This window comes from Eleutherodactylus coqui, chromosome 5, assembly GCF_035609145.1.
Source record: "Eleutherodactylus coqui strain aEleCoq1 chromosome 5, aEleCoq1.hap1, whole genome shotgun sequence".
NCBI lineage: Eukaryota > Metazoa > Chordata > Amphibia > Anura > Eleutherodactylidae > Eleutherodactylus > Eleutherodactylus coqui.
The window spans coordinates 43,748,940-43,773,087 of record NC_089841.1 but is presented as its reverse complement, the minus strand read 5'-3'; the positions used below and the strand labels follow the sequence as shown (position 1 = coordinate 43,773,087).

Below are 24,148 nucleotides of genomic sequence, written 5' to 3'. Positions count from 1 at the left end.
CTTTTATCTCATTTATATCTTCCTCCTTCATGCCATGATCGGAGTTTCCCTCTAGCTGCTCTCTCTTATGAGATTGTTTACAGCACCTAGGAATATTCGTCTTTACCTGGCAATCAAGACCCCTCACCTACTACATTTTTCAGTATCCTTCCAGTGAGCGCCAAATCCTTACTCATCACTAAAATGACATCTGATGTGTCTCCCAGGTGGTGCCGATTCTCCTACATGTTCCATCTAATCTTACATCTGCCGGCGCCTTCAGAAGGAGGATAAATGCTGGAAACGTCTCTAGAATTATTATTCTGCAGCCTGCGCAGATCACCCGCACTGCCAGGGACGAGGACAGCGTACAGCTATTGTCACACTACACTGCACTGCTACTGCAGATGTGAATGCTATAGAACGGAGGAGACTTACAATTATCTCCTGTGCACCTAACAAACGCATCGATTACCTCCCCAATGCCAATGAAGATTACGTCTATTCATTCTGCAACAGGCATACAGATGTAGCAGAGCGGAGCAGGTCATTTTGCTTTGATCTCACTATTCTAAGCTAACTGGCTATAAAGCCATAGATAATGAATTGTGCCAAATGACAAACCCACCGCTGCACTACATCTGCCCTCCACATGCAATATCTGAGATTTTTGGGAAAAATTGCGACAAATACCTCTCTTTTTTTAATTGCAGATCTGGAACAATGGCAGTATTGGCAACCTCAGATGATGGTGCAGATCTGTGTCTGCAGAAATGAATGATGTGGTCAAGTCTGCTGTTCGCACTCCTGTCTGGAGAACATAATCCCCCCTGGTTTTACCTCCTAGACCTTGAACTACTGAGGAATGCCTGGATTAGTCTGGAGAAAAGAGAAAGAGGGGCTTTGTGTGAACGTTCTGCAGATTGAAGACGCAATTTGGAATTTACCATTGATCCGTCTACGTTGGGTATGATGGAATGAAAGGGAGTTGGCTGCAAATGATTGCCCTCCCTTGTTGTGGGTATTCTCAAGTTACCCCAATGCTTCATCATCATCATCATCATCATCATCCATACTGATATGCATTATTTATATAGAGCCAACATATTCCGCAGAGGAAGACGTATGTAGGAACATCTGAATCGCTCCCACTGCAGCCATCGCTGTCCTAGGTGACAGTCCCATTGGTAATAATGTACTCACCAGTCCCTGCAGCCACTGGCAGCTCTGGAAATGTTGTCCTTTGCCGAGGTCTGAGGCTGTCAGTTGCCTCCCCTGTCTGCCCAGCTCAAACCTCCTTCTCCTCCTCCTCTTGCTTTAGCCCAGCTCAGCTCAGCCACTCACAGCCCCCTGGATACTGTATGCTTCTAATCAGATGCTGGCAGCCCACTAAGCCCAGGAATGTGCTATGATGTTACTGCTGCTTAGCCTGGCTACTCCTCCACTTTTAACTATTAATAGGCTGCAGCCTATGGAAAGTGCACACATCCCATAGCATAGAGAAGCCGGCTGCATCCTGTGCCTTGAAAGGGTTTAGGGAGGTGCTGCTTTAAGCCTTTGGATGTGTCACTATGTATCTCATTTTGGGAGGTGCAGGGTGCCTGATAACCACAATGTTACTCTTGTGTTGCCTTGTCAGCAATATCAGCATCGCGCAACATTCTGCAATATTTGACATTTGCTGGGAAAGGATACAATTCCTCTTAAAACACCTAAAATGTGCACTCATTGTAAAAACCAATCCCTCCCCTAGAAGTTATCGGATGGATGAAACTTTCTCTGTGTGATTGTAATGCTGTTATAAGTAAGTGATTACAATATCAGAGCACAAGGGTCATTTATTGTGGAGAACTGACCCCTTGTAGGTAGGCTCTAGTACCCTGTTGTACCGCCTCTAGCTTGGATACAAGATGTGATACGGGCAGGCATGAAGGCTCTAGTACCCTGTTGTACCGCCTCTAGCTTGGATACAAGATGTGATACTGGCAGGCATGGAGGTTCTAGTACCCTGTTGTACCGCCTCTAGCTTGGATACAAGATGTGATACGGGGGGCATGGAGGTTCTAGTACCCTGTTGTACCGCCTCTAGCTTGGATACAAGATGTGATACGGGGGGCATGGAGGTTCTAGTACCCTGTTGTACTGCCTCTAGCTTGGACACAAGATGTGATATGGGCAGGCATGGAAGCTCTAGTACCCTGTTGTACCGCCTCTAGCTTAGATACAAGATGTGATACAGGCAGGCATGGAGGCTCTAGTACCCTGTTGTACCACCTCTAGCTTGGATACAAGATGTGATATGGGCACCATGGAGGCTATAGTAGCCTGTTGTACCACCTCTAGCTTGGATACAAGATGTGATACAGGCAGGCATGGAGGCTCTATTACCCTGTTGTACCACCTCTAGCTTGGATACAAGATGTGATACGGGCAGGCATGGGGGCTCTAGTACCCTGTTGTACTGCCTCTAGCTTGGATACAAGATGTGATACGGGTGGGCATGGAGGCTCTAGTACCCTGTTATACCGCCTCTAGCTTGTATACAAGATGTGATACGGGCAGGCATGGAGGCTCTAGTACCTTGTTGTACCGCCTCTAGCTTGGATACAAGATGCGTTACGGAGAGCATGGAGGCTCTAGTACCCTGTTGTACCGCCTCTAGCTTGGATACAAGATGGGATATGGGGGCCATGGAGACTCTAGTACCCTGTTGTACCGCCTCCAGCTTAGATACAAGATGTGATTCGGGCGGGCATGGAGGCAAACAGGTTCTGTATGGTATCCTGCGGCATATTGCTCTAGACTGAGGGTGACTACCTACTATGGTTTTTTTTGTTGCGAATTCGCTGCGTTTTTTTTTCCAATTGTCAGTGGGACTTTCTAATGCTAAAAACGCAACACTCTAAAAACACAAGTTTAGAAAGTCCTATTGACAATTGGAAAAAAAACGCAGCGAATTCACGGGAAAAAACGCTAGTGGGTTGTCACCCTCACTGTTACGGTAGACCGTGCAAACTTGTAGGCTGTTGAATTTGGCCTCCCAGATGGTCCCATACATGTTCAATTGGTGATAAACCTGGTGCCCGGGCAGCCACAGAAGTGTGACAATGTTGTGGGGGCTTCCTGTGACCCCCTTGTGTGTGCGGCCGAGCATTATTCTGCTGGATGCCTCTTGTAAGCCGCCATGAGAGGAACACATGTGGCTGCAGGATGTCCTGAACGTATCGCTGAGCTGTCATTGTCCCTTGTACCACTACTAGCGGGGACTGACTGTCATATACGATGGCCTTGCATACCCCCACACCAGCTGGGGGCAGTGCGCCGCTCCACAGCAAAAAAAGGATTGAGGCCCCCAGGTTTCCAGACACAAACATGGCCCTCGTCATCGACCAAACTAAACCTGGATTCACCGCTGAAGACAATCTGGTTCCAACCATGGCGTGCAGTTTAGTTATTCACAACACCACTGCAAACGGAGGTGACAGTGGGTGAGTGTTAAAGGCAGTACACACAATAGGTGCCGTGAGACCAAATGTCCTTTAGCCAAGTGCCTTGAAATGGTTCCGACAGACACAGGGGTGTAACGATGGCGCCACCTGTCTCTGGGTGGCTGACAATGAAACAGTTGGAGCTGCTTGTGCTTGTCAGACGATCAGATACTCCTCTCTACTGGTGGTCTGTCGGGGGTCCTGAGCCCGGTCACCTTGTGCTCCATCATACATCCACTGGTCCCAACACCCCCTAACAGTCTGGTCAGACGCTCCTCTTCACTAGTGGTCTGTCAGGGGGTCCTGAGCCCGGTCACCTTGTGTGCCCTCATACATCCACTGGTCCCAACACCTCCTAACAGTCTGGTCAGATGCTCCTCTCTACTGGTGGTCTGTCGGGGGTCCTGAGCCCGGTCACCTTGTGTGCCCTCACACATCCACTGGTCCCAACACTCCTAACAGTCCAGTCAGAACGGCCCGGTGGGGACAATTCATTGATACGACCATCCAGCTTCTCACATCCCAATAATGCGCCCCTCTCAGACTCTGGTAACGGGGTGAAATCTCTTCTCTGCGTCGTAGAGGCGTCTAGTGGCCAACAAGCTCTACACAAGCGGAAGAAGAGGTCACTACACACAAGGAGCCTCCGAGAACCTCTTATAGGCCAAGGGGGGAACCACTTTTAGGGCCTCAGCTGACAAGACTGTTCATCTAATCACCACAACTCATCATTTGTAGATCTGCCTAAGATAGAACTGTGGAACGAGTGTTGCAGAAAAACGACAACTTCTTCTAGAGGCAATTCTTTTTGACGAAATCGCGATTTTGGGCGATCACAATTTTAACAGTACAAGTCCCATAGACCCCTGCAGAAGAAAAAACGCTGCGAATTTTGCAGTAAAAAAAAAACTGTAGTGGGTAGTCACCCTAAGAGGAAGGAGGTTGTGATGGCAAATTATGTTCATTGTATTTCTATTATTGATCTGTTATTTTATTGACCATGTGTTGCTTCCTTCGGCTGCATTCACATGAACGTATATCGGCTCGGTTTTCACGCCGAGCCGATATACGTTGTCCTCATGGGCAGGGGGGGGGGGGAGGCTGGAAGAGCCCAGGAGCAGGAACTGAGCTCCCGCCCCCTCTCTGCCTCCTCTCCGCCCCTCTGCACTATTTGCAGTGGGGAGAGGCGGACTGGGGGCGGGGCTACATTCCGAGAATTAGCCCCGCCCCCAGCCCGCCTCTCCCCATTGCAAATAGTGCAGAGGGGCGGAGAGGAGGCAGGAGCACAGTTCCTGCTCCTGGCTCTTCCAGCCTCCCCCCCCCCCCTGCACACAAGGACAACGTATATCGGCTCGGCGTGAAAACCGAGCCGATATACGTTCGTCTGAATGCAGCCTTATACTGCACTCTGAGTGTCTGCTCCCATCATCCATGCCGTGATTCACTATTGTCCCCACCTCATGCTGCGTCTACACAGAACGATTACCATTCAGAAAATACTTCAAACGAGCGAAACTGATGGATAATCGTTCACCTTAAACGCGAAGCAACGACTGACCGGCGAACGAGAATCGCACACTACTTGCTTGTCATTCAGTTTCAGCAGGCATAAAAATCATCCTCGGCTCGTTGGCTTCTCCTTGCGTTTAAACACGGATTGTTCAGTGTTTCACACAGGAACGGTAAGTGAACTAAAAGTTCATGATTCCCAACAATGATTTGGGTGAGGAAACAGGCAGCCCAAGCGCTAACGAGCTGGTGAGTCGCTCATGAGTTTCTCGTTAGGTGTAAAAGTAGTATTACTTTTCAGGCACATGCGGAAGAGTCGAAGAGTTGTAGCTATAGATGAGCGAGTATACTCGCTAAAGGCAATTGCACAAACGAGCATTGCCTTTAGCGAGTATCTCCCCGCTCGAGACTGCAGGTTCGGGTGCCGGCGGCGGGCACAGAGCTGCGGGGCAGAGCGGGGTGGAACGGAGGGGAGATCTCTCTCCCTCTCTCCCCCCCGCCCAAATGCTTACAGCCGCTACTCAGCGTTCCCCCGTGCCGGCACCCGAACCTACAGGCTCGAGCGGGGAGATACTCGCTAAAAGCAATGCTCGCTCGAGCAATTGCCTTTAGCGAGTATACTCGCTCATCTCTAGTTGTAGCTTTACTAAATGAATAGTCCTGACAGACTGACCAGAGAGGAGGCATAGACTTCAAGGACCTGCCTTCACTGGTTGTTTAGTGCTCTTAACTATGCAAATGAGAAGATGGAACAATACCTCTATAGCACCACCTATTGGAAGGCAGCTTTCCTGCAAGTCAATCTCTAATTTTTAAACAAGCCTTGTAACAATAAGGCCTGCGTCACACGGATGTATTTGCCCGCCATTGATTTCAATAGGTTCATTCACGAGCACATTTTTCGCATGCACATTTTGGCCGAGCAAAAAAAAAAACGCAGCATGCTCTGTTTTTGCGCATAAAAATCACACATGTTGAACTCATTAAAGTAATTGGCTATTTCAATGGCTAGGAGCATCGCAGCGCTTTTATTGCATGCACAATTGCGCACTAAGGCGCCCTGTAATCTAGAGAACCTATATTATCCCATGGGCACCATATTGCAGATTTCTACAGCGGATTCAGATGTCTAACCTGAAGTTACTGAGTCCTAATTCAACATCTGGACTCTGCACCTATTATGTGCCATTTGTAATACTGTAGTCTTTTTTATGTGGCAGATGGTGTATAGCTTTATAGGGTGCAGAGATAGCATTCAATTAATATGGACAAAAATCTCCATATTTGATTGAAGAGGATTCTGATTTCAATCCAATTTGTATTCTGGTTTTCCTAGGGGGCTTACTCTTTTTCTGCCATTATACAATGGCGCTATATGCTGCCTAAAGCCAGTACTGCATGAGGTGACATGTTGGATAGGCGCCGAGAGGCTGGCAATATACAGTAACAGTACCCTGATGGACGTCTTCCAACATCGGAGCTGTACAAGCCTTAAATCATAATGTGTTTAGACGTCAGACAGTGGATTGGAAAGAATTAAAGCAACCCAATAAACTATTATAAACCTCCTAAGCTAATGCAGACCCCAGACCAGACCTCCAAAGCTAATGCAGACCCCAGACCAGACCTCCAAAGCTAATGCAGACCCCAGACCAGACCTCCAAAGCTAATGCAGACCCCAGACCAGACCTCCAAAGCTAATGCAGACCCCAGACCAGACCTCCAAAGCTAATGCAGACTCCGGACCAGACCTCCAAAGCTAATGCAGACTCCGGACCAGACCTCCAAAGCTAATGCAGACTCCGGACCAGACCTCCAAAGCTAATGCAGACTCCGGACCAGACCTCCAAAGCTAATGCAGACTCCGGACCAGACCTCCAAAGCTAATGCAGACTCCGGACCAGACCTCCAAAGCTAATGCAGACTCCGGACCAGACCTCCAAAGCTAATGCAGACCCCGGACCAGACCTCCAAAGCTAATGCAGACCCCAGACCAGACCTCCAAAGCTAATGCAGACCCCAGACCTGACCTCCTAATTTCATACAGACCCAAGACCTCCTAATCTAATACAGACCCTGTAAACTAACACAGACACCAGACCAGACCTCCTAAACTAATACAGATCCAAGCAAACCTGACCTGTTGGGCTTCCTTGAGGGCTGGAGTTGTACATTTCTGTCCTAAACTAATTCAGGCCACAGGCAAAATCCCCTGAACTGATACAGACTCAGACCAGACCCCCTAATCTAATATAAAGACCAGACGCTCTAAACTAATATAAACCGTAGACCAGACCCAGAATCTAATACAGACCCCAGACCAGAATCCCTAAACTAATACAGACCCCAAACCATACCCCTAGTCTAATATAAGACCAAGACCAACCCCCCTGAACTAATACAAACCCCAGACCAGGCTCCCTAAATTATTACTGATCCCAGACCAAACCACCTATAACAGATTCCAGATGAGACCACTTAACTAATACAAACCCCAGACCAGACCTCCTAAAATACAGAGCAAAGACCAAACCCCATAAAAGATTACAGGCCCCAGGCCAAACAACCGAAACACAGATACCAGAACAGACGCCCTAAAATATAGACCACTAAACTAAAACAAACCCCTGACCAGACCTTCTAAAATAGACACCAGACGAAGCCCCCAAAACTAAACCAGACCCCCTGAATAAATGCAGACCTCAGACCAAATCATCTAAATACATATCTCAGAACAGACCCCTAAACTAGTATAGAGCCAGATGAGATACCTAATCTAATACAGACCCCAGACCAGACCCCTAATAATACAGACCCCAGACCAGACCCCTAAACTAATACAGACCCCAGACTATAGAGGGCCCGGGAGCTTCAAGTTACGCCTCTGTTTCAATGCATTCATTCACATGAATGATTTTTGGGCGCGTGAAAAAAATTGTTGCGTCCAAAGATAGGTCTTGCCCTATCTTTTGTTGAGAAACACTGGAAGCTCCCATAGACTCCTATGGGAGCTGAAAAAAAGGGAGGGGAATGGTGTTTAGCTGCGTCCAACGCTGGGAAAAGAAGACAGCCGGCTCTATTTAAGCATTAGCAGTCATTCAGAGGATTTCTGCCAACTGATGGAAATCCTTGCTGCAGCGTATTTTTCACGCGATACGCCCGTCTGAATGGACAAGAAAACGCTAATTAAACTCAGGACTCGATAAAGGCTATTCTCCACTGTTGTGATTTTCGGCCAGTATACAGCACACATCGCCCGAGTGAATGAGGCCTTATAGTGGCACTGCCATATATAGAAACAGACTCACCCTGGCACTGATGAGAACTGCTCTGGCTGGCACTATGGGTGCACTGACTGTCAGGGCGGGCTCACACGAACGTAATTTCATTGCATATTACGCGGGCAATATACGCGCACAATACGCAGTGAAAGGAGTCACTTAAAGTACATTGATTTTCATTGATCCATTCGCATTTGCGTGTATACATTGTGTATAGTACACGCATAAGAAAGGACATAGAATGTTCTATTTTAGATTTCTTTCACATGAGCGTATATTGGCCCGCCGTTTTCACGGGCGGCCGATATTCGCTGTGATTAATGCATTGTATTCCAATGCATCAGATCACATGGCCATATTCTCGTGACGTAAAAGCACCCGGACGACAAATCTAGTGCCGGGCGTTTTTACGTCGGACCCAAAAGATAGTCCTGGAACTATCTTTTGGGCCGGAATATGTCGGCCGCTGCATGGGCTCCTATGGGAGCCCATGACAGCGGCCGGAGGGAGTTTAGCAGCGTGATTGCTAACCTCCCTATCTCTGCTCTGCTTCCCACTCGCTCTTTGCAATGGAAGAGGGTGGGGCGGGCAGGGCCACGGCCAGAAATGGGAGGAGACGTGATGAGGGCGGTGCTTAGCCCCGCCCCGCTCCCTCCTATTGCAAAGAGCTAGCAGGGGGGAGAGCAGAGGTGAACCTGCGAGGGGGAGAGAGGGGAAAAGGTTAACGGCATGGTAGCATCGGCATATATGCGTTGGGGGTCCATCCTGTTTGAACGGGCGCACAAACTTTCTTAGTTTAGTGTAATTTCCCATTTTTCAAGTCCTATAGAGAAGCCTCTGAGAAAAAAAAAAACCCAGTGATGAGCAAAATGAAGGTGCTGCTACACTCCAGTGAGAGTTATGGCCACCTTATTGTTTACACAGGCACAGTGCCACACATATGAGTGTGGCAGTGCATGGTACTGCAGTCCAAGCCTATTCACTTGAATAGGCCTAAACTTACTGATGAACCAATGTGCCTTCATTCTGCTGATTTTTGGAGCTCCACTGGCTGAGACCCCACCAATAGGCCATCAGTAACAATATGTAAGTAGAGATGTAATATTCCTAATAATATAATCAAATTTACTCAAGTCTCTCCAAGTTACCATGGTGCCCACACTGCCAATTAAGAGTTTAAAGGTTGTATGCACCTTTGCAATATTTTTTTTCTCCAATGCAGGTAAAATAAAAAATGAAAGCACTTTGCAAATCATCTTCATTACGGATTGCTGTGTATACAGCTCCTGTCAGATTTAGGTGTCTCCATGGTTACAGCCAGACAAAACGCTCTGCACATTCCAATTCAGCAGTCATATTTTTTTTCCCATCTGTCCCCAACTTCTTTTTAAGACTCTTTGTAATATTGTTTCAATTTTTTAATTTTTTTTGGGTAGTTTGGAAAAATAAAACAATATTGGCAAAGATTGGGGTAATGATAGGCACTAGAGATGAGCGAGTATACTCGTTAAGGCACATTACTCGAGCGAGTAGTGCCTTAGCCGAGTATCTCCCCGCTCGTCTCTAAAGATTCGGGGGCCGGCGGGGAGCAGCGGGGCAGAGCGGGGAGGAACAGAGGGGAGATCTCTCTCTCCCCCCACTCTCCCCTGTTCCCCGCCGCAACTCACCTGTCACCCACGCCGGCCCCCGAATCTTTAGGGATGAGCGGGGAGATACTCGGCTAAGGCACTACTCGCTCGAGTAAAGTGCCTTAGCGAGTATACTCGCTCATCTCTAATAGGCACACAAACCAACGCTTGTGAACATGCAAAACTCATACAAATGTTGACGCCGTTCTACACCATGGGGGACCCTTTATGCTGCCCTATCATCACTTGGACAACCCATTTAAAGACCCTGTCTCGCAAAAATAAGTTATCCACTTTCCTCGAGATAGAGTATAATTGACGAGAGTCTGACCACTGGGACCCCCACCAATCACAAGAATGGGGTTCCTGAAGGTCCCTGAATGGGATTGCCAGAAGTACTGTAGCTTGAACTCAGCTATTTTCAGCAACCCCAATGAAATGCATGGAGTAGTATCGCACATGCAGGATCATGGTTCCATTCATTCAGGGACCTTTAGGTCTTACATTCTCATGATCAATCCTAGGACAACCCCTTTAAGTATAGGCTATATGTAGTTGATCATTTGGGGTCTGATTCTGGGCACTACTGCTCAGTTTTTTGAAGTGATGGCAGTGCTCTTAAATATTAGCTATCGATTTTAGAGTTTCAATACCCCCTTTAAGTAAGCTTCATCATTAACACAAGCACAGCACCATACATAAAAGTGTGGCCGTGTCTGGTACTGCAGCTCAATCCTATAGTTGTGTATTGGGACTGAAGATCAGTGCCGGGTACAGGCAGTGTACGGACAAGTCACGGTGTAGACACTAGATGGATATACTATGACCTCCAGTTGTTATATGTTGGGTCCAGGATTGGCAGGAAGTTCTGTGCAGAAATGCTGAATTGCGCTGCACATTCCTCATCCTTGACGTCTCTTCCTTCCTGTCAGCATTATTCAGCTTATTTAGGAGACAAAAAAGAAAGATGGTGGCATTTACACCGATTAGAACAATAGTGGACGCCGAATAATCGGAGACTAATGGGAAACTGGGGTGTCTCACATAATGGGGGATGGAGGTTAGTCTTACTCAGCAATGATATCCCTACTTTAGGTCGGCTTCACACGGACGTATTTGCGTGTGGAGAGAACCCATTGATTTCAATGGGTCTGTTCACATCTGCGTATTTTACGTGCGCATTTCAGTCGCGCGAAAAGAGAAACTACATAGACTAATAGAATGGTAGAGTTGGGAGGGACCCCCAGGGTCATCGGGACTGACCCCTGTCAGGGGGAAGTTGAGCCACTTCCTTACATACTAGAGTTATCCAGCTCTGTGTGTATGGGGCCTTAAGAAACCTTAGGTCTAGCTGGTCTCGGAGGAGCTCAGCATTCATTATCCAAGATATGGTGGCAAAAATGGTCTCCATCGAACGCTGACAAGGCAACATTTAGAGGGGTTAAATATTTTTTTCTATTGCCGACCGACCCACTGCTCAGATCTCTGCCAATCAGCTGCTTCCCATGGCCGCTGTGAGTGCAGGAAGCAGAATGCGCTGACCATACCGCAGCAGCCCAGGTTGGTACTGCAGGCATAAGTCCTGTGGAATTCAATGGGAGGTGTGCTGCAGTACCAACCCGCGCTGCTGCGCCATGGTCAGCGCTTCTGCTTCCTGCACTGACAGCGGCCCCGGGAAGCAGCTGATCAGTGGGGAAAGAAGTACTAGAATACCCCCATAAGAGGATCATAAATGACAGTCTCACACTTACCATTTTTTTTAACGCCCTTGTCAATGGGACTTTCTAGTATTAGAAATGCAGCACACAAAAATCTCAAAGCACCAACTTATGATGCGGTTTTAATATTAGAAAGTCCCATTGACAATGGCGTTAAAAAAAAACGCAAGTGGGTAGGAGCCCTTAGGCCTCATGTCCACTAGCTAAATGGAATTGCGGATCATTGGCCATAGGGAATCATTGGCCATCCGCGGTTCATTAGGCCGGCTTTCCACGGCCGTGACGGGCTCTGCCACGGCGCCCCCCAGAGACCCCAATACTTACCTCCGGATCCGGCGTCTTCCGTCCCGCATGACGCTGCAGCGCATATGCACAATAGAGCGTGTGACGCGCTGGCCGCGTCATATGACACGCCCACAGTGTCACATGACGCGCCAGCCACGTCATATGACACGGCTGGCGGTGGGCAGGGAAGCGGTTTCACGCTATCTTCCGCTGTGCTACAGCGGAAGATAGTGTGACGGACGGCTTCCTTTGACTGCAATGGAAGCCGGCCGCAAGTTCTGCACGGATTGTATTTTTCTAGTGGACATAAGGCCTTAGGCTGACTTCACACAAGCTGCCTAAGGGCGCCTTCACACTGGCGATAAAATTGCGCGATCTGAGAGTGAGTGGAAATTATGAAACCAATGATTTTCAGTGGTTTCCTTCACATTTGCGGTTTTCACTTGTGTGATGCTGCGAGAAAAAAAAATGTGTTTTTTTTATCCCCCATGTTTCCCTATGGAGCCTCCTTTTTATCGTATCGCAAATCAGGAACTTGTGATTTTTGTGTGATGCATTTTTAAGTCCTACTGACTCTCGTGCTAAGAAAAAAAAAAATCGCATGAAAAACACCATGCAAGAAATTGCAAGTTGCGGCAATGTTTTTGCGAGAAAAAGCAGCGCTGACACTCAAAAAAACGCAATTTTCTCGCAGCGATATCACGATCGCCAGTGTGAAGGAGCCCTTGGTGCAACTTTTTTGCGTTTTGAACGAGACTTTTTGCGTGCATATTGACGCATCTTACTGCACTTTTTCTGCCCGCGGGGCACGTACACTTCTGTGTCGCAGACAAACGCTCCAACTGAAGTGGCTAATTAGTTTCAGATGTGTTCTTTTTCCAGTGGAATTCTACAATGTTTCCCACATCTCCTTGCATATTCCGCGGGCATTTAAATTGCTGTGATTGGTTCATCGAACGTTGCAGTGATTGGCTGAGCCGCGCCGCTCGAGAACCAATCAGAGCCAGCGCTTCCTGGGGGCGAGGTTTTTGAACCTCTGATCTGGAAGCGCTGACTGAAAACTATAACCAAGAGTGCCGGAGCTGCGGACAAGATGTGCGGCGGAGTGGACTGCGCCTGTTAGGTGATGTATTGTATTTTTTTTTTCTTAATGCAGGCAGGGCTTATTCTTGGGGTAGGGCTTATATCTCAACCCCCCCAAAATCCTGGCAAAAGAGCACTACAAAGTCGCACAGAACACAGATGCCATATCATTGGGATTTTCTCGTGCCAATATTGAGTTTGTCTTAGTTGTTAAAGTTTGAAGAACTGAGATGAGTTGGATAAATATACAAAAATATCAAGAAAATGGGGGCAAAAAGATTTTTTTCCTAGCCATATATATAGTTCAGCACCTGCAATCTCTTAATATAACCTGAAATGCCTCCGGCCAAATATCACTGACTTTATGCATCAGGTCTCACAGAAGGAAGAAAATGCTAAAATAAGTGACACGGCGTCTTCTGTATGGTAATTTTATTCTGTGTAGCCCATTGTTCCTGTAATCCTGGCCTGACCTAGTTTAGGATGGTTTATTTCAGACCTTATAAAATGTAAAGAAGAGCGAGGCCTAGATCCAGTAAATAAACTGTGTCTTACAAGAAATAGAAAAAAACTTGCACCGATGCCAAGAAGTTTTTATGAATGGCCGGAGACCCTCCGAGGAGCTTCTTGCTGCTAATTAGCCATGTATCAGCCATTAGAATGGGTTGGATGATGTATTGTTAACATTTCTGTCACCCCACTTCTCACATCTTTTAAAATGAATGGAAATTCTTAGGGACCTTTTACAGATGGAATTACGCCGCAGGACGCAACCAAATCCGTAGCTGCGGAATTCCACGCAACTGATACGAACTTGATGCCAAGTTTTGAGCCATTTTCAATTCTGCATCAAAATCCGCATGTAGCCTGCAGATGTTGGTGTGTAATTTACTGCGTCTTGCGACTATTCCATACCGTGTGAAAGGTCCGTGAAAGGATCGAGAACTTATCAATTTTATTATAAAAATGGGGAAAGTTTTTTTTTTTTACTCTTATTACCTTTTATTTTTTTTTTTTAAATAATTATTAATTAATAAGTTTTTTTTTTTTACTCACTTTTACATTTTTTTTTCAGTCCCATAGGGGACTTGAACTTGTGATTGTCTGATCGCTCCTGCTGCATAATGTGATACTGTATTACGTTATACCTTAGTCCAACAGGCAATCTATTAAGCCATGCCACAGGCATTGCTTTATAGTCAATCTGCAATAGCTGCCCTGGGAGCTTTCAAAAGGCCCCCAACTGCCATGGAGCGTTATCGACCCCTGATCCCGCTCAAAAAAAACCCTGAATCTTAAGGGGTTAAAGGGTTTATTCAGGACTTTTATGATTGATGACCTATCCTCAGCACTGGTCATCAATATTTGATTGTCGGATTTACACCACTCATTCAATGGAAGGCTGTGCCTACAGTACCAAGCTGGGCTGCTGCATCACTGTCTGCTTCTAGTGCTGTCCACACTGACAGCTGTTCCGGCGATCAGTGGGGGTCTGGGGCTGTGAGCTTCTATCCTGATAATAGTAAACTTTTACAGTAGGAAGTCCTACTGTTGGTCCCTAAAATAAGCCCTGGCTGCATTATAAAAAACAGCAAAAACAATACATCACATAACAGACACTGTCCGCTGTGCCGCATTTCTCCTCCGGCAGTTCTGCAGCACATTATCTGCAGTCTTCAGTCAGCGCTTCTTGGTCAGAGTTTCAAAAACCCCGCCTTCAGGAAGCACTGGCTCTAATTGGTTCTTGATTGCCACGGCTCAGCCAATCACTGCAGCGCTGGATAAACCAATCTCAGCCATTCAATCAATGCGATAGCTGTGATTGGTTCATCGAGCACTGCAGTGATTGGCTGAGCCACAGTGCTCAAGAACCAATCAAAGCCAGTGCTTCCAGGACGTGGGGTTTTTGAACCTTTCACCAAGAAGCGCTGGCTGAAGACTGCAGACAAGTGACGGAGCTTCAGAAGGAGAAGTACAGAGGAGCGGACAGCGCCTCTTAGGTGATGTATTGTTCTTTGGTTTTTTTATATCCCAAGCCCCTCCCCTCCCTGAAAGTCTCGGCAAAAGAGCGCTACTAATTCGCGCGACTTTTTGGTGACACAAAATTGTGATATCCTCATGAAAAACCGCAGCGATATTGCACAGAACACGGATGTGATATTGCTGCGATTTTCTTACCGCGATATCGCTGTCGCCCGTACGAAAGAGGCCTCCACTAGACGGATCCTTGCCAATGCTGTCCTTCAGAAGTTTGGTAAACCTGGGTGACAATCCTTGTAGAGGCTACAACGGCGGCCATGTTGGTTGTCACCATCCTGGTATCAGCGACGTAGAATATGTTGTGTTTGTGCTGAGATGAGCTAATTATTTGCAGCGCTGCAAGTGACCTGGCAAGTAGTGCGGCTGCCTGTGTGCGGGGATTGCTATCGTGTAGCGAAAAGACGTATAAAGTGTAATTATGAGTCAGCCGTTAATTCCCCGAGATAATCACTAAATGTAATGAATTACAAGTCAGCCAATGGCGTGAGCCGCAGGAGTCCATACACGTCTGCTTCGCAGCACGTTGTCAGACGTAAAGTCCTTGACAAAGGCTTCCACCACATCATTAACTGCTCACAATGACAGCTCCCTCGGTTTATTGCTTTGTTCGCTCCGGTAAATATTGTATAATTATCGCGCGTTTCCACCTTAAATTAAAAAAATCCAGTCTGCCAAGTTATAGCGCCGACTTGGAAAGAGCGGGTGACGACCAATAAGGTCCATATTACGCCACCACATGGGTTGTCACCCGGCTTAACTAGATAGCTGGTAAATCTACCGAGTAAGGGCTCACTCACACAGGCGTATGCCGTCCACATATTACATACGTGTTTTTCAGGTGCGTAATACGCGGTGCGAAAGGCCCATTGATTTCTATTGGGCCTATTACACCCGTGTTCTTTTTCACATGCGTGAAAAAAAAATGCAGTGTGTCCCATTTTGATGCATAAGGCCTGCGTTACACGGACGCATTTTCTGCAAATGTTTTGCGCGTAATACGCTGTAAATGAAGCTCATTGATTTCAATGGTTCGTTCACATGCACGTATTTGAAAGAATTGCGCCAAAAAAATTGCGCGAAAAAAAATAACATGCTCTATTTTCCTGCACATTTGCACAACAGAAGTCCCCTTAGAAGTCAATGGAGATGCATAAATGCGTTCGCAATACGCGAAAAGATGCGTGAAACACTTTGTAATCACGCAGAAAAAAGAGCACATCTTGAACTCATTATGTTAACTGGCCATTTCACTGTATGAGAGCACCCAGTATGAATGGGCGGAGGGGAGTGAGGGTCCTTTCTCCGGTGTATGAGTTCCGATCACCGAGACCAGCCCTCATCTGCCAGGCCATCACACAGGTCAATTCAGACTCTATTAGGAGATGATGAATGATTGTCCATACGGTTGTTCATCCCCAAAGAGCTGTCATTGGTCGGTTGCGCCTCTCCCGATTTACATGAGCAGATGTGCAGCCTATGACCTTACATAAAAGATAAGGCTAGTTGACTAACATATTTGCATGTACTGTTGGCAAATCGCTTGTCCTTCTACATGGCCCAACAATCGGGCAAACAAACATGCGGGTGAACGCTCTTTACGGATATTCTGGCCATGTAGAAGGCCCTTGCTGTAAGTTACATACTGGTTTGCAGTAAAAATGCTGTCTGGAACAATCTGTTTATGTGTCATTTGTGGCATTGTGCCATCTACCATTTGCATACCAAATTTCCCAGGAAGCACTGCATTGCCTGTTAGTCTCCTTCTACCTACTTGGCACTCTCCACAAGGAAAAACAATACCCCTCCAGACCAACATCACAGGCTTCTCATCCACCCAAAACACTGATAATGGGCAGGAATCCTGAAACAGCTGTCTGCAGATGGGCATCTATTCCTTCTGGACTATGGTAACAGAATCAAGCTTACTACATGGACACAGTACCAGAAGCAGACTTACTACATAGCCATGTTACCAGAATCAAGCTTATTGCAGAGATATCTTACTAGAACTAAGCTAACTACCTAGCTATGGCACCAGAACTAAGCTTATTACATAGATTCCTTATTAGAATCATGCTTACTACATAGCTACGGCACTAGGACCAAGCTTATTGCATAGATACCTTACTAGAGTCACACTTGTTACCTAGCTACGACAACAAAACCAAACCTGTTACATAGATACCTTACTAGGACCAAGCTTACTACCTACCTACAGCACCAGAACCAAGCTTATTACATAGATACCTTAACAGAGTCAAACTTATTACCTAGCTACTGCACCAAAACCAAGCTTATTACATAGATCAGGCACCAGAACTGAGCTTACTACCTAGCTATGGCATCAAAACTGAGCTTACTACCTAGCTGCAGCACCAGAACCAAGCTTATTACATAGATTTCTTATTAGAATCACGTTTACTACCTAGCTACGGCACCAGAACCAAGCTTATTACACAGACACCTTAAAAGAACCAAGCTTACTACCTAGCTACTGTACCAGGACCAAGCTTATAACACAGATACGGCACCTGAACTGAGCTTACTACATAGATATGGTAGCAGACCCGAGGTTATTACATTGCGGCAAAATCCGTGGATATTCCACTGAGAAAAATACCAACCACCACAGGTAGGTGCGATATTGGTCTGAGAAACTCATAAACGTCCTATGGTTTTTCAATAGCAGATATAGAAAAATCACATCATACTTGCATGAAAATCACATGTACATGCAAGTCTGATTTTTGGGCACAACCCCTGTTCACGCTCCTTATTAGGGCATATGAACATCATCAAGCAGGACCCACACTTGGGACCCCCCTCTATGGCCCAGAATGGAGAGTTGCTCAGTAAAGCTCCCGTTTTGGCAGAGCTGTAATACCATATTTCCCCTGCTGTGGCCGCTGTAGTGTAAATGTGTAGCTGACTTCAGCTTTCCCCAGCAAAGTCAGCCAAGAGCAGGACCCAGGGGGATCAGCTGTTTACACTGGGCCCACATTCTGGAAAGGGATGTGCATCTTGGCACACCCTCTTTAAATAGATAAAATTGTAATCAAGGGAGTAGACAAAATATCCATACTTGGTCTCGCTCATACAGCTAATGGGCTTGTCACTAGAGTCATAGCTGGCATTGCTACTTCATCACCCCCATAGCGATGCTGCCAAATACACTAGACACTAATTTAATAGTCTCTTTGTGTCACTCTGCATGCAATATCACTAAGGTCTACTGTATACACAATGCCAGATGGGCACCAAAAGCAAGTGGCGTTGCAGGAAAGGAGCAACATTTTGTAAGTATTTTGCAGTATTTTCTAATTTTCCTATATTTTAAAGGTCCGATTATTATTTTAGCACCTCCTTGAGTTTACTGTGGAGACTGCGTATTATGATTAAGGTCCAAAGAACAAAATGAGGTATTTCAGTATTGTCTTTAACCCCGAACCTCAGTGACAGCTGGAATAAGTGTTGGCCGGATTGCAGGGTAGACTATTTTCTGCAGATGTGGTTAAACCAGCCATGCAGACCCGTAGATTTTAGCTAAAGGTCAGTAGCAGTTAAATATTAATAATTCCCTATGTCTGGGGAGGTAGAAGTGTAACAATGGGGGAGAGGTCATGTAAGACATCCATCATTACAGCGAGAACAAGTGCCACAGCCAAAGCTTTTACTTGAATGGAACTCGGCAGCATTACCACACATGGCCTATTGGCAAGAGTGGCGCTCTTTCAGAAAGAAAACAGCCATTATTTTACAATATCATATTACAATAAGTATCTTTTAGGGGCAGTGAAGAATGGCAATCCCCATTGTGACCAATCTCGGAGTTGACCAAGGACATCATCTGTATGTTCTTGAGTGTTTTTTCCATGTTTTTTGGGTTTTGGGGCCTTGTAATTAGCTACTTTTGCATAGCCAAGGAAGGAAGGGTCTACATAGAGGAGGGTCCCTAATAGGACATATTGACATGGGTTGATTTCTTAAGACACAATACAGAGTTGTGTAATGATGATCCCTCTGGAAGCTGCAAAAACAGCCATGTTGGTTGTCACCCAGAATTACTTACTTAACCCCTTTAAGTAATTCTGAGTGATGTAATTCATTCAGATGTTGTCATGTCCCAAGACAGTGATGGCAAACTTTTTAGAGACCGAGTGCCCAAACTGCAACCCAAAACCCACTTATTTACTGCAAAGTGCCAACACGTCAGGGGGCGGGGCTTATCGCGACATATGATTTTACCCTCATCGATTTTAAATGGACAGGGCCGCTTCAAAATAGACAACGTGCAGATTTTGACTGATTTTTGGACGCGGAAATACTGCAGAATGTCCTCAGCGGAAATTTCTGTAGAAATTCGGCAGCATTCCCGCATTCAAACAGTAGTCAAAATCTGCACCCGGTCTATTTTGAAACAGCCCTGACCACTTCCGCCTCATGTAAACATACCCCAGCTATGACCCAGGATGACCCCCCCCCCCACGGGCCGAGCGATAATAGTGCCCCCCCCCCAGCGGCCTCCGCAATAATAGTGACCACCCCCAGCGGCCCCAGCAATAACAGTGACTCCCCACAGTGGCCCCAGCAATAATAGTGAGCACTCCCAGTTACCCCAGCAATAATAGTGACCACCCCCAGTGACCCCACCAATAATAGTGACCACCTCCAGTGGCCCTAGCAATAATTGTGACCACCCCCATTGGCCCCAGCAATAATAGTGACCACCCCCAGTGGCCCCAGCAATAATAGTGACTCACCCCCAGTGGCCCAAGCAATAATAGTGACCCCCCCAGCGGCCCCAGCAATAAAAGTGACCGCCCCCCCCAGGAGCCACAGCGATAATAGTGACCACCTCCAACAGCCCCAGTGATAATGGTGACCCCCCCAGCGATAATAATGACCCCCTTCCCCCACAGCGGCCCCAGCGATAATAGTGACATCCCACAGCGGCCCCCAGTATAATAGTAACCCCCCCCCAGCGGTAATAGTGACCCCTCCCCCGCAGCGGCCCCCAAGTAGCACAGTGACAGCCCACAACAGCCCTCCAGTAGCACAGTGACAGCCCACAGCGGCCCCTCAGTAGCAAAGTGACACCCCACAGCGGCCCTCTAGTAACACAGTGACACCCCACAGCGGCCCCCTATTCCCCACCTGAGACCCACATACTTACCCCCTCCTCCTTGTAGAAACGCGCTCCTCCTCTGCCTGGCGCGCCCTCCAGCAGTGCTGATAGCAGGTGCACACTGACTTCAGTGTGCTGCCGGACGCCTCCTCCCCCTGCTCTCGTGGAACCAAGTAGGAGACATTGGGGGAGGGGGAGGAGGATCCCAACTGCACACTGACTTCACAGTGTGGCAGGATGCATATTAACTTTTTCTTCCCCATTTCTGCCCTAATCAGCAATTCCAGCAACCTGATTGGTTGTTTGGGTTGACTGATTCACCAAACAACCAATCAGGTTGCTGGAATTGCTGATTAGGGCAGAAGTGGGGAAGAGAAAGTTAATATGCGTCCGGGATCAGCGCGCATAGCAGCACTGCTTAGTGAATGCCGGCAGGGGAGCTGCGGCCCCTGCCGGTATTCATTAACGTGGTGAGCGGCTGACGGCGATGCGTGCCAGTAGGGAGGGCTGTGCGTGCCGCTTCTGGCACGCGTGCCATAGGTTCACCACCACTGTCCTATGAGAACTAACTTAGTTTATGGTGCTCATAACCAGTCACAGATTCCCTTTAAAGAGGTTTCCAGGATTAGAAAAACATGGCTGCCTTCTTGTCATGTTCGTAGGTTTTATATACTTTGGGGGCTCAGTTCAATTCAATTCATTGAGGATTAGCTGCAATACCAGACACAACCCATGGTACAGTGTGGTGCTGTTTCTGAACAAAAGCAGCCATGTTTCTATAATCCTGTACAATCCCTCTAAAGAAAATTTAAAGTTTCTTGTCTGGTTTAAAGTAACTTTTTCCAAATGCCCTACTAGAGCGTTTGACTAACATTAATAGACAAGAGTTCCTCAATGTGGAAGTCCATCAATTGGCTGGAGTGAAGGACGAATATTAAGCATCCTCCTCTTTAGAGGACCCAGCTGGTCTATGTGTGAGGGTTGTGGGCGCTGAGGGTGGTGGTGGTGTATCCCTCAAGGGATGGTATTCCACAGGCTCTCTTGGTAACGGGACACCCCTCTCGGGCCTAGGGTCCGGTTGCCATCTCTCTTGTCTCACCACCTCTCTCAGGTGACTGTGGCCTATAGGTTGGCTTGGGGCCAGGTGCACATATCCCCGGGTATATGCATCTCTCTCCAAATACTCAAAATCAGCATACATTGGTTCCATGCTTAAAACTTTTACTTTATTTTATAGAGCGGTGAGTAAGAATAGTCTCTGGACTTCCTGGGGTACAGTAATTGAACAGTTGCAAACACAATGCCCCTTGACCAGTCTTACCCCCTTTGTATAGCAAAAGCCAGAAAGAGCCCACCTGAGTCTCTACCTCAGATATGGGTTGCAGAGGGAAAGAAGTTGTGGTTGCAGGATCCAATCGGTCAGGACACATGCATCTCTATCACAGTCACCAAAGGTAACCACACAATCCCCAATAACAGCTGAAGTGCAGTATTGGAGGGACCAACTCCAGGAATACACAATGGAGGGCTCGAGAACATCGAACTACTCCGGCAGCACAAAGAGTATCCAGAGGTGCCACACCGCAATCCAATAGGAGGACCAGAAGACACAGCTCTACTTTGCATGGAACTCCTCTGAAGAACAGGAAGCACAAGAACCTCCAGTTTGCGTCGGCAGCCACCGACCCTCCTCTGAAAGTGACATCACTCATAACATAGAAAACAATAAAAGCACTATAAAGTGAAAGGATAACTGACACACCACAAGGGAGAATAAGACCCCCCCCCCCCACCCCTTGTACATGCACTGCCTTATGATTTCAATAAACATTGTGTAATACTTCATTTCTCCTGCGGAGATGCTGCAGGGATATTAAACACTTGGTACCAGGTTCTCAGTAGATGACAGCTGATCACTTGTGATTAGTTATTTTGGGGGACTCTTCTAACAAAAAAAGACTTCCAAAGCAGAAAACCAATTTAAAGGGTGCGTTGAATCTTTAAGGTCTTGATTTTTAGCCGCATTCTCTCTTTTTTTTGCCTCCTTAGCCGTCTCGCTTGCCTCACCAGACTGCTTGTTAATTTATTACTGTGAAACCAGGAGGCGCCTTTATTATAAGTTACACGTTAATTAATTTGTAAACTTTCTAAATTCGTAACGATTAAGGTCACGTTAATGAGAGTGAGACGCATCAGTATTTACACTGTCGCCAGTGATCGTTACATTGTATAATTAACGTGGATCTCGTCTGCCAGAGATGTCGACTGACAAACTCTTCTGTGTTACAGATTTACAGGAATTACTGAGAACTTGTGGTTTTTTGCTGGAAAATAAAACTCCGACTCAACAAAATATCGTTTTCTGCCATAAGGTGAAAGAGTTTAACGGCTTTTATCATCCTCATCATCACAAGACTGCTAATAATAATTAGTTTGAATGGTCACAGACATTAGATAGAAGTCTGGTGTCAGGCATACAAGCATAGTTTAAGCTCTGTTTACAGAGTTTCTGTTTTCCTCTTAAGTCATGAAGGAAAACAGTCGTTCTACACTGAATGATCACTGCATTAGAACACCTATACAATAACGGGTTACTCCACCTTTTTGCGCAATCATGGCCTTCTGACATTGGGCAATGGATTCCACAGGTAGTAAACATCATCCATATTCAGCTCACCCCATGCCTGCTGCACCAGCTCCATCAGTTGGTTGCACAGGTGGTGGTGCAGATCTCACAGCCCTTTCCAGTATATCCCAAACATGTTCAATGGGGTTACATTCCGGTGAGTTTGGGGTAAAGGCAGTGTGAAGGCTTCATTGTCGGGTTCCTCCACCCATTCCCTAGTGATCCGAACTTGATGAGACGGCTTTTTTGAAAGATGACACTGTGGTCGGGAAAGACTTCTTGAAGATATGGGTGCAGATGGTAAGCTAACAGGTCCCTTTAGTGTTCACCATTGAAGGCTTGTGGTATGATGACCTACAGTTCTAAGCCATGCCAGGAAAACGCTGCAAACAACATGACATGACCACCACCAAACTGTTGAATCTCAGCAGTGAGTGCACCCATTGGATACGACTTCATGCCAGATGCAGACCCGACCATCCAAATGGTAAAGCAGGAAACAGAATTCATCACTCCAGACAACCTTCTGCCATGTGTCTAAGGTCCCTTGATGTCTTTCCTGTGCCTATGCGAAGTGGTGTTGGAGATGACGTGGGGTCATCAGGGGCACCCTTGTTAGTCTTCAGCTATTGAATCCCAGTTGACGTAAGGTACGCTGCATAGTCATTGTGGAAATCTGTCTTCCCTGCTGTTCTACTGCTGGATCAGTTGGTCCACTGTAGCATCTTATTGCTGAGATACCAGATGTGCCACCTGACACTCACCTCTATGATCAATTACACGTGGCCTGCTTTATCCTCTGTCAGATGTTTGTACATGGTTCATCCTTGGTACAATCTTGATACCGTGGTTTGGGAAGAGCCAACAAGTGTGACTTTCAGAAATACTGGCACCACACCCCTGGGCAACGACAATCTGCCCGCGGTCAAAGTTACTCAAGTCACCATATTTACCCATGATTGCCAAATATTGTCTTCTGCTGCACAGAGGAGAGGGCAACACATTATCTGAGAACAGATCGTGACATGGCCATCACGTGGTACAGCATTACTGATCACCAGATGCTAGCTGTTGCTAATGCAGTGATCATTCAGTGTATAATGGAACCAAATTGTACTGGACAGAAGCCAATGACTATAGAGGGGTCCATCCTGATTCCCTTATGTCCTTTGGCATTTTGCCTGACCAAGTAGTGCAGCATGCTCTGCTATTTAATCCATAAACTCGGAACACATCTGTGCCAAGAGAGATATGAACAGAGTCCTAAACATACCCAACAATGAGCCACCTCCTCTAATGGGGCGCTGTGAATGGATTGGTAGCCAGGGCTTGAGACCACCCTGAATTTTAAAGACTTACTCTAGTCTCAAAAAGTGATGGCATCAC

General features: G+C 46.8%; 1 protein-coding gene across 2 annotated transcripts in view; it reads right to left on the bottom strand.

Moving 5' to 3' along the window:
- Nucleotides 1-1,363, bottom strand: part of DAB2 (DAB adaptor protein 2) — a 111,662-nt gene extending 110,299 nt beyond the window's left edge. For both annotated transcript variants that reach the window (XM_066602393.1, XM_066602394.1), the window contains exon 1: nucleotides 1,183-1,363. The gene's annotated coding sequence lies outside the window, so the exon portion shown is untranslated. The remainder of the gene's footprint in view (nucleotides 1-1,182) is intronic.
- Nucleotides 1,364-24,148: the final 22,785 nt, after the last annotated feature.